Source organism: Meriones unguiculatus, chromosome 9 (genome assembly GCF_030254825.1).
Source record: "Meriones unguiculatus strain TT.TT164.6M chromosome 9, Bangor_MerUng_6.1, whole genome shotgun sequence".
NCBI classification, from domain to species: domain Eukaryota; kingdom Metazoa; phylum Chordata; class Mammalia; order Rodentia; family Muridae; genus Meriones; species Meriones unguiculatus.
This window is the reverse complement of record NC_083357.1, coordinates 9,747,653-9,762,373: the sequence shown is the minus strand read 5'-3', so window position 1 is coordinate 9,762,373 and position 14,721 is coordinate 9,747,653.

The following is a 14,721-nucleotide window of genomic DNA, read 5'->3' as shown; positions in this document are numbered from 1 at the left end:
CATATGTCTGTGTGCTCCCTCTGGATTATTTTTCACCTTTGCCACTAAAGGTTCCAGGTACAAACAACATACGGCTATCTATTCTCTTCTCCAGAAATACACCCTCTGCCAAAAGGGAGCCCTCCCTAGAGGATTGCCCTGCAGCTCCCATTTGACAAATGTGGCCGTCAAAAGGGCCATTCACAGTCATGGCTGGGAAACTAGCTGCAAACCAGCTGTGTCCTCACTGGGCTTCTCCCTGCCAGACCTGTCCTTTTCATTTTTAAAGGCTTTACCCAAGGGCATGATTAATCCTGTACCAACAGTCCCCACCTTCAGGTGCTATTTCCAGTGAGTCCAACCTAAGGTAACATGGCACCGGGAAGCCCACAGATCTGAGAAAGCACAGTACCACAGCAGCCTGGGAGTGTCCGGAGCAGAACGTGACAGGTAGTCTTTTCTGTCTGCAGTGCTCAGGATGAATCAGCCCTAGTTGTTTGTATAGTCCTCCCCGCCCCCCCCCCCCCAGCTCTCCATTGAAGATCTGAATGTCTGTGAAAATGACCTACCTGGCTTCTCTTGGGTCACATGTCCAAGGAGAGAACAAGGAGTCTCTTTCAGCTTCTACTAAGTCATTCCATTTCTTCAAGGTCAGATGTGAGTGCTTTGTCAAAAAAAATATATATATATATAAATTGTCTCATCCCACCATACCACCCATCCCCTTAGGACAGCCTGTGAAGTATTTGCTACTACAGTCATTACACAAAGGGAGAACTGGGGGCACAATTCAGGAAAAGCCAAGCCTGAAACACAGTATTTCTAGTTTCAAAGCCCCTACTTTGCACGATAGACTCTCTTTTAGGCCATTCCAGCCCCATGTGGCTCATGACGCCATCAGGACCGACCTGTGCCCTCTTATCCTCCTTGTGCTGCAGCTACAGAATCCCACATGCTGGTCAAATTAAAATGACAAAATTCTAACCTCACCATTCTGGAGACTGAAGTCCATTGTCAAGGGTCAATGTCTGGTAGGAGAAATCATTGTTTTCTGAGAGAGAGAGAACTACTTATTTTACAGGAATTTACTACCACCGTGATAAATCTCACCTTATGACAATCACTTTAACTCAGCCCCCAGGAGCCTTGAAGCAAGCTTCACCTCCCAACACCCTCCCAACACCCGTGCCCTTGAGCATAGCCAGACTTTTGGTTACTTTATTGGGTTCTTTTATCTATCACCCTTCTCCACCTTTATCCCTTCCAACCCTTCAACACTAGGCAGGAGAGAAAGAAGGTTAGAGGGGAAAGAAGGCATTGCTGTAGTTAGACTACTTCCTTCTGATTAAAGTGATTAGAGTTCCTTGAGGAAAATTTGATAATTGTTGTCAGGATGTCTCCAAACAGCAAGAAACAGCAACCAGCAACAGCAGCAGGAACAGCAGCAGCAAAGGGAAGCAGTTACCACAACTCTCAGGGCTCTCACGTTTTTATGTGCCCTCTTAAGAGTCTCCAGAATTCCAAGCATAAACTAGCCTCAGCTGGCAAAATCACACCCCTGCCTGATCCTAAGGCAAATCAGAGTCAGCTGTTGTGGACAATCTGAAGTGGCACAATATCTCACACCTGGAATTAAAACAAAAATGTATTCCCATGATATTTCTTTGCTTTCTAAGAAATCAAAACTCTCACTGAAATTTCCCCTTTCTGTTTTAAGCCATTAATTGTGCTGTATTTACTGAGAAATTATAAACAGAGACATTTTTGATAAACTAAATGCTTTTTAAATCAATGGTCAAGGTTTTCAGGAAACTTCTGCTCAAGTCTAATCTTTATAAGTTTTGATAGTATCCATAGCTTTTCATTTTCTGTGGAGACATAAATAAATAAAACCACATAAATAAAACCACATCCCCAATGCAAAATTATTGCAGGTTTCCATTCTGATGTTATCACAGCCTTATAATATATAGGTTGATTTAATTCAAACAGCTTTCCTATAACCTTGTGAGTCTCAGCCGCTCTTATATGAAATGGCTTGTATTTTTTGCTATGAGGCCTTGAGCTAGGTTCCCAAAGCCATTTCCAATGGCAAGAAATTGCTCTGGATATCTCTCTTGGACCTATAGTCACTGGCCCAATGTTATCCCTTGCCATAATATCTACAAACCCCAGGAAGCCTATGCATTCTTTTCAAAAACCCTTTGTTGCTAGCAACAACTTGTTCCCTTCACTGGAAGAAAATACTGTATTTGTCACAGTTAATGCACCACGAACTTTGAGATGTGAGGCTTTTAGCAGCTTGGTCACAATTTCTTTGTAAATAACCAAATTTTCCACAATTGAAGCACCTGGCATTTTGATATCAGAGACCCTTAGCAATAGCTTGTCCTATGATATTAGCATGATACTTGTGAGACCCAACATCAGTCGTGTCTCTTATCCACTTGTCTATTGGCACTACTCAAACCTTTAATGGTCCGATAACTTATATTTGGTATTCACAGTTTTAAAAACAAGGTTCTTTATCAACACCTGTCTCCTATCAGGGTCTGATGCAGTTCTGTTTACAGCTGAAACCATTCTTTTTTTGCAAGAAATCTATGAAGGCTCCCCAGAATCTTGTACAATCTTAGTAAATGTGGTGGACCTTTGCCCATACTCCTCAATTTTATGCCAAGCTCTTCGAGCCGATAAGCAACATTATTATATAACAGGATTATCAAATTGAATCTGTTCTTGTAGATCGTAGTACCGCACTTCACCAAGCAACTGACATTTGAAAATATTCATTCTCTTTGCTCTATTTTACTGTTGAGTACTCCAGGCTTCCCCACATTAACCACTGGTACTGCTGACCAGCTTCTAGCACAGCTGTTACAGCCCTTTCTAATCTTGGGGAATAATTCTACTTTGGGTGTCCCAGTTACTTAACATTTGTCTTACTTAAGGTGAATGCATTCCATAGGAAATCATTGCCTCTTTAAAATGCCTCGGCTCTGTCATTTCTATAGGACCCCACACTATCTCACCACCATCATGATCCACACCATTAGCAGGCATGTGCTGTATGATTATTGGGTAATCCAAAGGTGATTTTGTAATCCTAGATCACGCCTCCACTGTCATCACAGTTAGCTCAAGATTAACCCTTTCTTTCAAAATGGAGTGCTTTTCTTTAACCCTGTTGTCCTGCATGGCCTACCCTTCCTCCCCTGTGGCTGCACACCCTGCCCTGCCCAAGAGCTGAGGGGGTTTGAAACTGAAAGTTCAAAGTGCCAGTAGAACCTTCTAACCCTCTTTGCTTCCTTCTTTCTTCCTTCAGGGAGCTCCCATTCTCTTGCTCAGTCTCTGGGTCTGTTCTTTCTTCCTTTTCTGTACTGGCAGTACTGGCTTTCCAAGTGCTTCCACCTCTAGCCACAGTTTTTCCAGTGGCTTAGCCAACTCTGCAACCCTTTCAAAAATGAGGGAATACAGTGACCCTTTTGGCTTTCCCATCTTATCCTTTGTTTGTTTGTTTGTTGTTTCTCAGATTCCTTCATTTTCAGTCTTCACCTGTAATTTTTTCAAGCTCCTCAGCCATTCTTCCAACCTTTTATGAAATGGAATATAGGAAGAAGAAAAAGAAAAAACAGAAAATCCCCTCTGGAAGCAAAGTGGGGAGGGGGAGACAGCCTAGCGGCAGTAGCTGCAATAAACCTTTTCCTGATGTCTTGAAACAGAATATTCATCCCTTCATCATCTGTCATTTCCTCTACATTTGTAATCAGATTTTCCATTCTGCCTAGCCACATGTCTGGGTGCCACTTTCAGCCAGAATTTTGGCTAACTTATTTATTTCCCACTTCCCTACACCACCCCTATCCCTTCCAACCCCAGCCCCAACACTAGGTAGAAGAGAAAGAAGGTTAGACAGGAAAGGGGGCATCAGTATCCTTAGACTACTTCCTGCTGATCAGGGGCATTGGGTTCTTTGGGGTAAATCTGATCTTTGTTGTCAGCAATCAGCAGTCAAGTAGGCAGCAAACAATAACAGTAGCAGGAGCAGACAGCAACAACAGGACAAGTAGCAGCCTCCTCTCTTGGGGCTCTGGCATTATATACCCTCTGAAGAGTCCCCAGAATTCCAAACATAAACTGTCCTCAGCTGTCAAAATCATACCCCTGCCAGAGCATGAGACAAATCATAGCTAGCTGCTATGGACAATCTGAAGCAGCCCCATATCCTACACCTGGGATTAAAACAAAAACACATTCACATAACATTTCCATGTTATTTTTTTTAAAACCAAAATTCTTGCTACACTTGAACTTTCACCACATGCTTGAGGGTGGGGGAAGGCACCTTCCTACCATGACACATGCCCTTAGAAGCTATTAGACCACACCTTTGCTTTGGAAACATCAGAGAAATGTCTTGAACCTCTCCCTGTTTCTAAGAGACCCAAGAAAGGACCATTCCCAGGGATCTCTCTAAATTGCTAAGTCTGGGTCTGAAAAGGGTGGTTGCCTCAGACTTCTGACCTGCTGGCTCCTGGGTAAATGCAAGAATAGGGAGGTGTCAGGACAAAGAGACTCACAGAGTCAAAGCAGAGCCTTTCCTGTGCCCTGCCTCAAGTCCACTGTGCCTGCAGCCTTCCTCATGGGCAAATAGTTTTCCCTGTTGTTAAGGTATAGCTCTAGGGGGGATTGCTGTCACTTTCAGCCAACTGCATCTTAACTGCATCTTCTGTCTTTGGGTTGGATAAAAGTGCCTAAAAAGTAATTTTAAAGATAATTGAAAATTATAATGTATTATTTGCCTAACAAGGCATTGAATCACAGCTTCCATATGTGGAAAATGAAGGTAGTGTCATAGGATTAAATAGGGTCATGCAATCACAGTGAGCAAACCATGAGGACACAGTGAATGCCTAATTATATTAACAACTGGCTATCAAATATTTCTTTGGAGAAATAAAATAAAAGTTAGTATATATTGTTTGAACAGAGTGACTGCTTTTCCTGTCCTCCTCCACATCATTTTTAAGATTTGTGCATGTGGGTCCCTACTTCAGCCACTACATCATTTCTTGGCCCTACGACACAATTCTGTCAGCACCATTCACTTACTCATTTAACCGTATTCAAAAATGTGAGGCACATGTGTTTTTTTAGGTTCCGTGTGTTCTAATAGCCCTCAGCTTAACTCCAGGAATATGCACACAAAATGTATTCCTAGCTCGGTGGTTTGTAACCATGGGTCAAAACCCAATTTTAATTGCAGTGGTTCTTGAATGTTTGGAGGTCATGAACCCTTTCTGAGACTCAAGTGCATGTTGTGCACCGATTCTGATGTAAAGCTCAGCCAAGCACAATGGCCAGACACTCGCTCTCTTCCCTACTCTGGTGTGGGTCTCTCTGAACTAACACTTTTAAAAGGAAACCAAAACAGTTAATAGCATGAACTCGGGGTTTCAGAGAACATGTCATATTTAATCTGTACAAAAGCAGCAGGACGAGGGATCTTGGCCATGTGAAGTTTGGAGATGGAAATATCAGTCGGGAACTCACCCAGTCAGGTGGACTCACTCTCCTAGCTCACAGTCCTCTTTGTTACTTCAGGACTTACGAGAAAAGGCAAGCTTTCCCATTGTCGGTATTGCCAGGGAAGCTGCTGAGGTGTTGTGAGACAGCATCATGAGAAGATGGTAAAATTCCTGAGCTTCAGAAGGCCACAGTCACTGGCTTCTTCCTCCTCCGTTCTCCTGTTTGTGCCCAGGTACTGCTGTGTTCCAGGCACACTGCCAGGAACCACATGGTGTGCATGGCAGAAAAGAGTCACAGCACATAGCAGTCAGAATTCTAGCCCTACCTGTTGGCTGCTGATCCTGTGCCTCAATTTCCCTGTCTGTAAAATAGTCAGTGGAGTTTCCTTTGCATGGCTGGCCATAAATCCGATAGGTCGGTGTAGAGGTGAGGGCCTTTCCATGATCTACATAGCAAAGACAATAGAGGCGGATTATTTGCCAACAGATTTTCTGTATTTTAAGTCTTCAAATGAAATACTTTTAGAGAGAGAGAGAAAACCCAAATCTTGGGAACTAAAGGGATGGCTTAGTGGGGGAGACTGTTTACTGCGTGAGTTCGAGGACTTGTTCAAATCCTCGTACACCCACATGAAAACCTGGGTGTGGCCAGGCATAGAGGCACATGCCTTTAATCCTAGCCCTTGGGAGGCAGAGGCAGGAGGATCTCTGAGTTCAAGCCCAGCTTGGTCTACAAAACAAGTTCTAGGATAGCTAAGGGCTAAACAGAGAAATCCTGTTTCTCAAAAAAAACCACAGCAACAGCTTGAATGAGGTTGTGTATGCACTTATAACTGTGGGACTGGACAGACACTCACTGGTCACCAGACTAACTGCAGGTTCAGGGAGAGATGCTGTCTCAAGGGAATAAGGCAGAGAGTGCACAACACCACATACTCCGCTGGCCTCCTCATGTGTGCATGGGCACATCACCTGCACACACCCATGTGCGCTTACTGCTCTCATAGATAGATAGATAGATAGATAGATAGATAGATAGATAGATAGATAGATGACAGATGGATAGATAGATAGCTAGATAGATAGGTAGATAGATAGACAGACAGATATGCAAAATATTTAATGGGATCCTGCCCAGGAAGTTGAGCAGCCAGGGCTTGTGCTGCCTATGGACCTCTTCATGTCCTCAGACTTCTCAGGTCACATTCAGCTTTGCTTTCATGCTGAAATGAGAAACAGGCTTTCCAGGCAACTGGGAGGAGTCTCCCATCGATCCCCCTTTCCCACTGTTTCACTGAGGCCTACACTAACATTAAACTGACCAGAACTTCACACCAAGGAAGGTGGAGAACAAACCTGAGCAGGCGTAAGAACAGGTGCCTTGAAGTCCCGGAACCCACTCCCGAACGTGAGCTTTATGCATTTTGTTCCGTGTGTTCTAATAGCCCTCAGCTTAACTCCAGGAAGTCCAGGAGCTTTGGAGTCTTCCCCGGTCTGGAGCCAGCTGGCCATGCGAGCCCTGTCAAGTGGTCCAGTATGCCTACAGCTCCCATCAGAGCTGGGTCTCAGCCTGTTTGATTCCATCTTCCAAGGGGAATCAAAGCCTTGAAGTGGACTTCTTCGGCTGGTCCAGCCTGAGGACCCTTCCTCATGTGGGTACCCCAATTTCTATGGCTACTCCACACATCCATAGACCAAATAAACAGGCAAAGGAGAGACAAATCCAGTCATGATAGGCTGGAATGTACCCTAAAGCCTTCTCAGTGTTTGTTAAAACAAAACAAGCAAACAAAAAATCAGCCTCCTTGATAGATGGGCTGGCTGTTCTGTCGCTAAAGGCTGTACTGTGGATTATGCCAACTACCTATTCCTTTAACCCCAGAATGGAACTGGGGGCTGGCAGGGCCTGTTACAGAAGAGGGTTGCCCCACAGTTATCATCTGGAAACACTCAGGAGGCAAGAGACCTAACAGAGTCAAGGTGAAGAACATTAAAGACTGTATTCTAGGAGATGGAGAGATGACTCATGATTAAGGGTGCACAGTGCTCTTTCAGAGAACCAGAATCCACAGCAGCCTGTAATTCTAGCTCCAGGGCATTTGACATTGCTGTGTGACCTCTTAATGCTCTGTACTTACATGCACAGACCCACACATACATACTGTGCTGGCTGGTTTTATGTCAGCCTGACACAAGCTAGAGTCATCAGAGAGAAGGGAGCCTCAGTTGAGAAAATGTCTCCCTAAGATCTGGCTGTAAAGCATTTTCTTAGTGATCGATCAAGGAGGACCCAGCCCATTGTGGGTGGGAGCTATGCCTAGGCTGGTGGGCGTAGGTTCTACAGGAAAGCAGGCTGAGCAGGCCAGGGGTAAGCAACAAGACTCCATGACCTCAGCATTAGCTCCTGCCTCCAAGTTTCTGCCCTGCTCGAGCTCCTGTCCTGTCTTCCTTCAGTGATGGGCTATGACATGGAAATGTAAGCCAAATAAATCCTGTCCTTCCCAATTTACTTTTGGTCATGGTGTTTCATCACAGTAATAGTAACCTCAACTAGGGTGCATACGTAACTAAAAATAAAATATATGAAATAGAAGAAAAAATTAGGTGAAAATAAAATTCTATGAAGACTCTTGGTATTCTAAAATAATTAGTTGAAATCACACAACACGCCCTGTTTTTGCCAGGTTGGCTGGGCCCCAGCCACTGTGGCTTCCTAGGTCCTAGGCATCCTATACTCATCACCCCTCCTGATCGGCTCATCAAGGCTCTTCCCTCTATACATTTTATTGCTATGAAATCTATGTCATCTGACCAGGATCCCTGGGAGAGAAAGAGCAGCATTAAGACTCAAATCTGGGTCCTTTTGCCATGAAAGTCTAATCAGTTGCCACTAAGCCTCTCTCATGAGTTCTGTACCCAGGCTGGGCCTTCAGGAGTCATTGCATCCAACCTCCTCACTTAATAGGTAAGTACACAGAAGTCCAGATGGGGACACTTTCCTAAAACCCAGCCTAATCTGCTGAGTAGCCTAACATCCCCTGATTTATCGAAACACACACACACACACACACGCACACACACACACAATGCAACAAACAGAAACAGGGAACCAGAAAATTAAACACTTTAATGGAACCTCAAGACTGAACTCCCCTGTAGTCACCAGCCATATCAAGAAACAGAAGGTTCCAGTGACACCCCCCAACCCCCTCTCACATGCCGTTTCTTCTTTCCCTTCCGCTACTCCGAGTTTATCTGGCTTCTGTCGTATTCCTCTTCCAGGCACAGCTCGTTCGTATTCCTAAACCCCACAGCTCAGTTCTCCTGACTTGGAACTTCAGGAAGTCACGTCATACTTGGGAACGCTCTTGTACCTTCTTTCACTACTGAATTGTTTGGTGGCGCAAGTACTGTGGCTTGCCATGTCCACAGCCACATGCTGTGGCGCTGCGTAGAACAGTGTCCCTCCACGTTCCTGTTCAGACTGTTACCTTATTTGGAAACAGGATCAGTTAAGTTAGGATCAGGTCATGTTAGACGAATCGGGGCGGTCCTCGTTCTGGTGACCATGTCCTGATGGAAAGGGAGTATAAACTCGGGCAAGAGAGAGACAACGTCGTGATGCCAGGAGTGGGGATAGTAGTGACAGATCTACAAGAAGGCATACCAAGGATTGCCAGCTGCTGCTGGAAGGGGCAAGAAACAAATGCTCCTCAGAAGCTCCAGTGGGTGCCAAACATGCTGGTCCTTTGATTTTTCAAACTGCTATCCTCCTTAATTATGACAGGACACAAAGTTTTAGGCTGGGATGTAACTCAGTCAGCACAGTGCACAAAGCCCTGGGTTTGATCCCCAATACCACATAAACCAGGGATAGTGGCACACTCCTGTAATTCCAAAATTTGGGACTTGGGGGTCAGAAGAATAGGAGTTCAGGGCCATCCTAGTCTATATGGAGAATTGGTGCCTGCCTGGGCTAGAGACAGTGCCTTGGGAAAAAATATATAATTAAAGCGTTCTTTTAGCTGTGCCAAGTAGTAGCACACGCCTTTAATCCCAGCACTCAGGAGGCAGAGGCAAGTGGATCTCTGTGATTTTGAGGCCAGCCTGGTCTACAGAGCAAGTTCCAGGACAGCCAGGGCTACATATAGAAACCCTGTCTCAGAAAACAAAACAAACAAGCAAACAAAAAACAAGCCAACAGCAGCAACAATAAAAAACAATTTTTTTTTTTGGTTTAAGTCACCCAGTTGGTGAACCTAAAGCACATAAAGCATTTTACCATAGAAACCAGCTCCAATCGGCTCATAAATAACACGCCACCACTTTCTGATGCAGTTGAGGTTGTTGGCGTGCTATCATGATCAGAGATGGTAGGAATAATGCAGCTATGAACACTGTTGTCTCTGTATCCTGTAACCAAGGGCCTGGTTTCTCTGGGTGACACATCTCTAGAGCCGTGGTGATGAGATACGCTCAGGAGGACGAGGGTGAGAGCACCCCCAGTCAGAGCCTCTGGTGCTGCGCACTCCTTCAGACCTGCCCCAGCTCTGGTCCAAATGTTTTCTGCCTTGGCGCTCCTGCAAGCCTCCAGCCCTCCCTAGTTGTGACCCTGACCCCAGCCATCGCTTCCAGGTTGCAGGCATCTCCTGACCACCTCCACCTCTAGCAAGGAACTCCGGCTTCTTTTTCCACTCTTTCTTAGGCTGCGTGATTGTGTTTGAGGTCGTTCTGTTCATTGCCACTATGTGGGAACTCAGACACAGCATTTCAGTCCAGAAATACCTAACAACGGGCCCTTCTCACAGAAGGAGGCTCCCCAAGTACCAAGAGATCCATTGAGGACAGTGGGACACCAAGAGCAAGAAGACCTGACAACATGGGGCCGAAGAGGCCAGCGCCCACCTAGTAAATTGTGGAGTACCAGCACACGTGGCCACAGCGGCGTCTCCCAGTGGCCAAGTCACAAGGGGAAAATAAAGGGAATGTTTGTGTCGGTCTCCAAAGGGGCTCATTCCTGAAAATGAGTCACTTCCGAAACTTCCAGGTCAGTGGCTGAGACTGTTTCCCCATGAGCACATGGAGCTTGTTTTCGCTGCTTCGGGACCACCTCGCAGTGGGCTGGGCCACCTCGCTTCTGAGTTACGACATTCTCTTGTTATGATTCTGTGCTTCATTTGACTCCATCTTCACAACATTTGTATTGGTCTGTACAACCTGTTCTGAGAAATTATGAAAATAGCAATATTGAGGTAAATAAAGTTATTTTTCTCTCTCTTTTTTTAGGGAACTCTGGCTGCTTTGAATTTAAAATCAGATGACAAATCCGTGGTTAACCCCACCCATTGGTGCTCCCAAGCCAGGAACTGGATATTATTTTCTGTGACGATTGCATCATTCAATATTCATTCTCTCTTGGCCAAGATCCTCCCACAAAGAAGTTCTGAAAAGATGGTGGGAAGGGTGGACGAGAGTCACAATCCTTCCAGCTGTGGGGAGTGTTGACTTCTACGGGGGACATTGAACAGTTCCACGGCCTTGTTTTCCAGCTCCTGGCAATGGTGAACACACCTGAAGAGATGTCTCGGGGAGACAGCCATCAGGCAATGTTTGATCAGGGAAGCCTAACTATAATGAGCGATACAGAAAAAAGAATTTGGTGTGGAAGCTGGACCTGAGAAATAAAGGGAATTTGTGAAGCTGTGGGTACAAGTCTGTCACCTCAGCATTTGGAAGAGTCAGTGTTGGACATGAGGGAGGGAAGAGCAAGGAAAGTGATAACTTTTAAAGATGCAAAGTCACAAAGACAAACTAAAACCCAAGAGTGCCACGTGCGCCTCTACTGTCATCCTAAATTCCTTTGACCTCTGACACAGGTCTACTTGCAATGTTTGCATGTTGTAGTCCTCTCCACATGCAGTGCCAAGTCTATCTGCGCCTTGATCATGAGTGGGTAGACTTCAGGCCTGACCTGTGGGGCTGTGAGCCTGTTCTGGATCTCCTCCCCCCTCCGCTCCTAACTGAACATCTCACTCAAGGACATTTTGCCTACACAACAAAAAGTCTGGGCCATGTTCCTCATAGGAGCCAGGGACAGACGGAGCCTCTAGAGAGAAAAGCACACTAACTCTTGGTGATGGAGGTATACCAGAAGTTTATGGTTTGAATTTCCTAATTTCTAAGGATCTGCCTCCTGGATCTCCTTATTTATTTGTTAAGTTAATGCGTCATTTGTTTAAAAACATGTTTTGTTCCCATGGTGGGAGGCGCCATCTATATTTAATCTCTTGGGTGAGCTTTGTGCATTGTTTTTCTTCAGGAAAAAAAAAAAAAGAATTTCTTGGAACAGACTTGACATTGGTTGGCTGAGCTCTCCGGCTCGCTCTCCAAAGAACCCTTTACTTCCAGAGGGCTTAAGTCAACAACAGCATCAAATCAAAACCAAATCCCGTTACCATTCTCCACCCCACTACAAGCCCCTTGGGAAATTAAGCTATGTCTTCATGTTTAAATATGCACAAGGCCCAGCCCAGTTGGAACTTAAAATATCCTTGTTAATTAAATAAGTGAATTCCAAACTCTGTGACACAGAGTCCATGGTGGCAACACTTCTAAAAACAGTAATGGGACATGTTTGGTTCGTATGGATTTAGGTTGTCTTAGTACCTCACTTTATAGGGATCTATGAATTTTAGGCAACATTTTGACATGAACATAAAATCACCTCCATGTCTGTGGCTCTCAAAAATATGGATCCTTCTAAAAGTCCAACTTTCTTACCTTTCTCTGATTTCCTCCTTCGGTATGAAACGTAGGTGGAGTTTAAGGAGAATTGGGGTTTGGTTTTGTTTTGGTTGGGGTCTCATGCAGCCCAGGCTGGTTTTGAACTCACTATGTGGCTTAAAGTGATGAACTTCTGATCCTCCTAACTCTGCCTCCCAACCATACCACAAAGCCCAGCTTACGTCACGCTGAGGACTGCACTCAAAGCTCCAGGCAGGCCAGGTGAGCACTGTACCCACTAACCTACATGCCCAGTCCAGTTTTTTTAAGGTGACAATAATTTATTGAGCTTCAACTAGAAGCAGGTACTGGGCACTAGGAAAGCAGAACTGGAGACAGCATTAGAGACCTTCTTGCTGAAGAGGAGACAAGCATGACCCCTGATGACAGTTCTACAACATGACACATTCTCAGATGCTATAGGCCCGCAGAGGTGACCTTTGTCCTTCTTGAAAGAGGTGACATAAGAAATGGTTCTTGGTGAAAAAACAAGAGCTTGGGCTAAGATGCCATTCCAACAGAAAGAACGGCATGTACGAGGACGCAGGCTGGAGAGAGTGAACATTCTTGCAACACCACAGAGTCAGAAAGACTGGGGAAGAGGGTGGGAGGCTGGGTGTGGTCAGAGATGGAGCCAGAGGTGAGTGGAAGCCAAATCAAGCCTGTCAACTCTTAAGGTTTCTCAAGGTGTTGATTCATCCTGAGGTCAACGCTGATACACATAAGTTATATCAACAAGAAAAACGACCTGGTCATATCTGGGATTTAAGAGATACGGACTTGAATTAGGGAGGCCAGTTACAGGCTGTCATTACCAAGAGATAAGGGTCTCTCTAAGCATGAACTCTCTACAGCCAGAGGTTCCTGTCAGGAAAGGTGAGTAGTGTCAGCCACCAATATCCTCTGTGCTAGGCCTGCATGAGGTGAAAGCATTTCTGGGCATGGCCACTTTATTTACCTTTGACTCGTGTTTTCTTTTTTGGTGACCATTTTATCCAGGCAGCTCTGAAACTCATGGTCTCTAACATTTGATGGCTTTGGGGTACATAACACACAGGCTTTTATTTCTTGTTAAGTGGAAAACTGTGGGGAGTTTTCATACTTGAAACCCAAGTTTGCACGAATAGCTTAATTCAAACTTTTCCTAAAAGATTGACTTTGGGTAAAGACCAAATCTAAATTTCATGCTGGAGCTCAATAACAGGTTTGGATAACTTTGTAATTTCTTCTCTTAAAAATGTAGGTGGGGTTGTGGCTAGGAGGATGGCTCAGTGGTTAAGAGCACTGGCTGCTCTTCCAGAGTACCTGGGTTCAATTCCCAGCACCCAGCGGTGGCTCACAACCACCTGTAACAGCGCCAGTCCCAGGGGACTCGACCCTTTTCTGGTTTCCTTGGGTGCCAGGCATGTACCTGGCACACAGACACACATGCAGGAAAACCATTTATATACACATAATAAAAATAAAATAAAAATTAATACTAAGCTCTGCAGTTAGTACTTTCTGCCCCTGAAGAACACCTGAATTTGTTCCCACACCCGCATCTAACAGCTCACAACACTCTGTAACTCCAGCTCCAGAAGACCCGATGCCTCTTTTCTGGTGTCTAGGGGCACCCACGCATATGTGGGATACACTCACCCAGGCACGTATATCATACATAGAAATTCCTTAATGGGGGCAGGAGTTGGGGCGATGGCTCAGTGGGTGAGGTACTTGACATGCAAGCACGGCGACCTGAATTCAAGTCCTAGAGACCACATCAAAACCAAGCATGGGAGTAGACCCATAACTCCAGGCCGGGGAAGGTGCAGAAGGGGTGTCCTGAGGGCCTGCTGGCTGCCCAGGCCGTCCGAAGGTTCAGCAAGAGACCTGTCTCCAAAACTAAAGTGAGTCATGAGAGAGGGAAACACGGAACACTTCTGGCCTGACGGTGCACACACATAAGTGTGCCCAGCAACAGGCACGCAGGCATGGGTGTGCACACTGAAGAGCTTGTGATCTCCCTGAGAAGCAACCAGCTCCCTGTCCCCTCAGGCAAAGACAAACTGGAGGACATCTGATCCTCTTCAGTGACCGTTTCTGGCTAGTTTCCACGCACACCTACTCGGAGAGGCTGCGGTACTTTCTTCTCATGGATCTTCTTCCTATCCTCAACAATCCAGCGCCTGCTCCCCTACTGCCTAGTGAAATGGGCTCGCGTCTTGTTGGAGGAAAAACCAAGAAACGAGAATGGAGAAAGGCTTGTCTCCCGCAGCAGGTAAGGACAGCTCGGGAGCCTCTTCCTTTCCTGGGGGTGGTGGCTGGACAGTGTGCAGAGCCATGTGGAAAAGCTTGTCAGGTGGGCACATTCCTGAGTGTGCCCAGTTGGAAGTGACAGTTCAAGAAGGAGAGATGGTAGACACGCTTTTTGGACAGGTTTAGCGCAAAG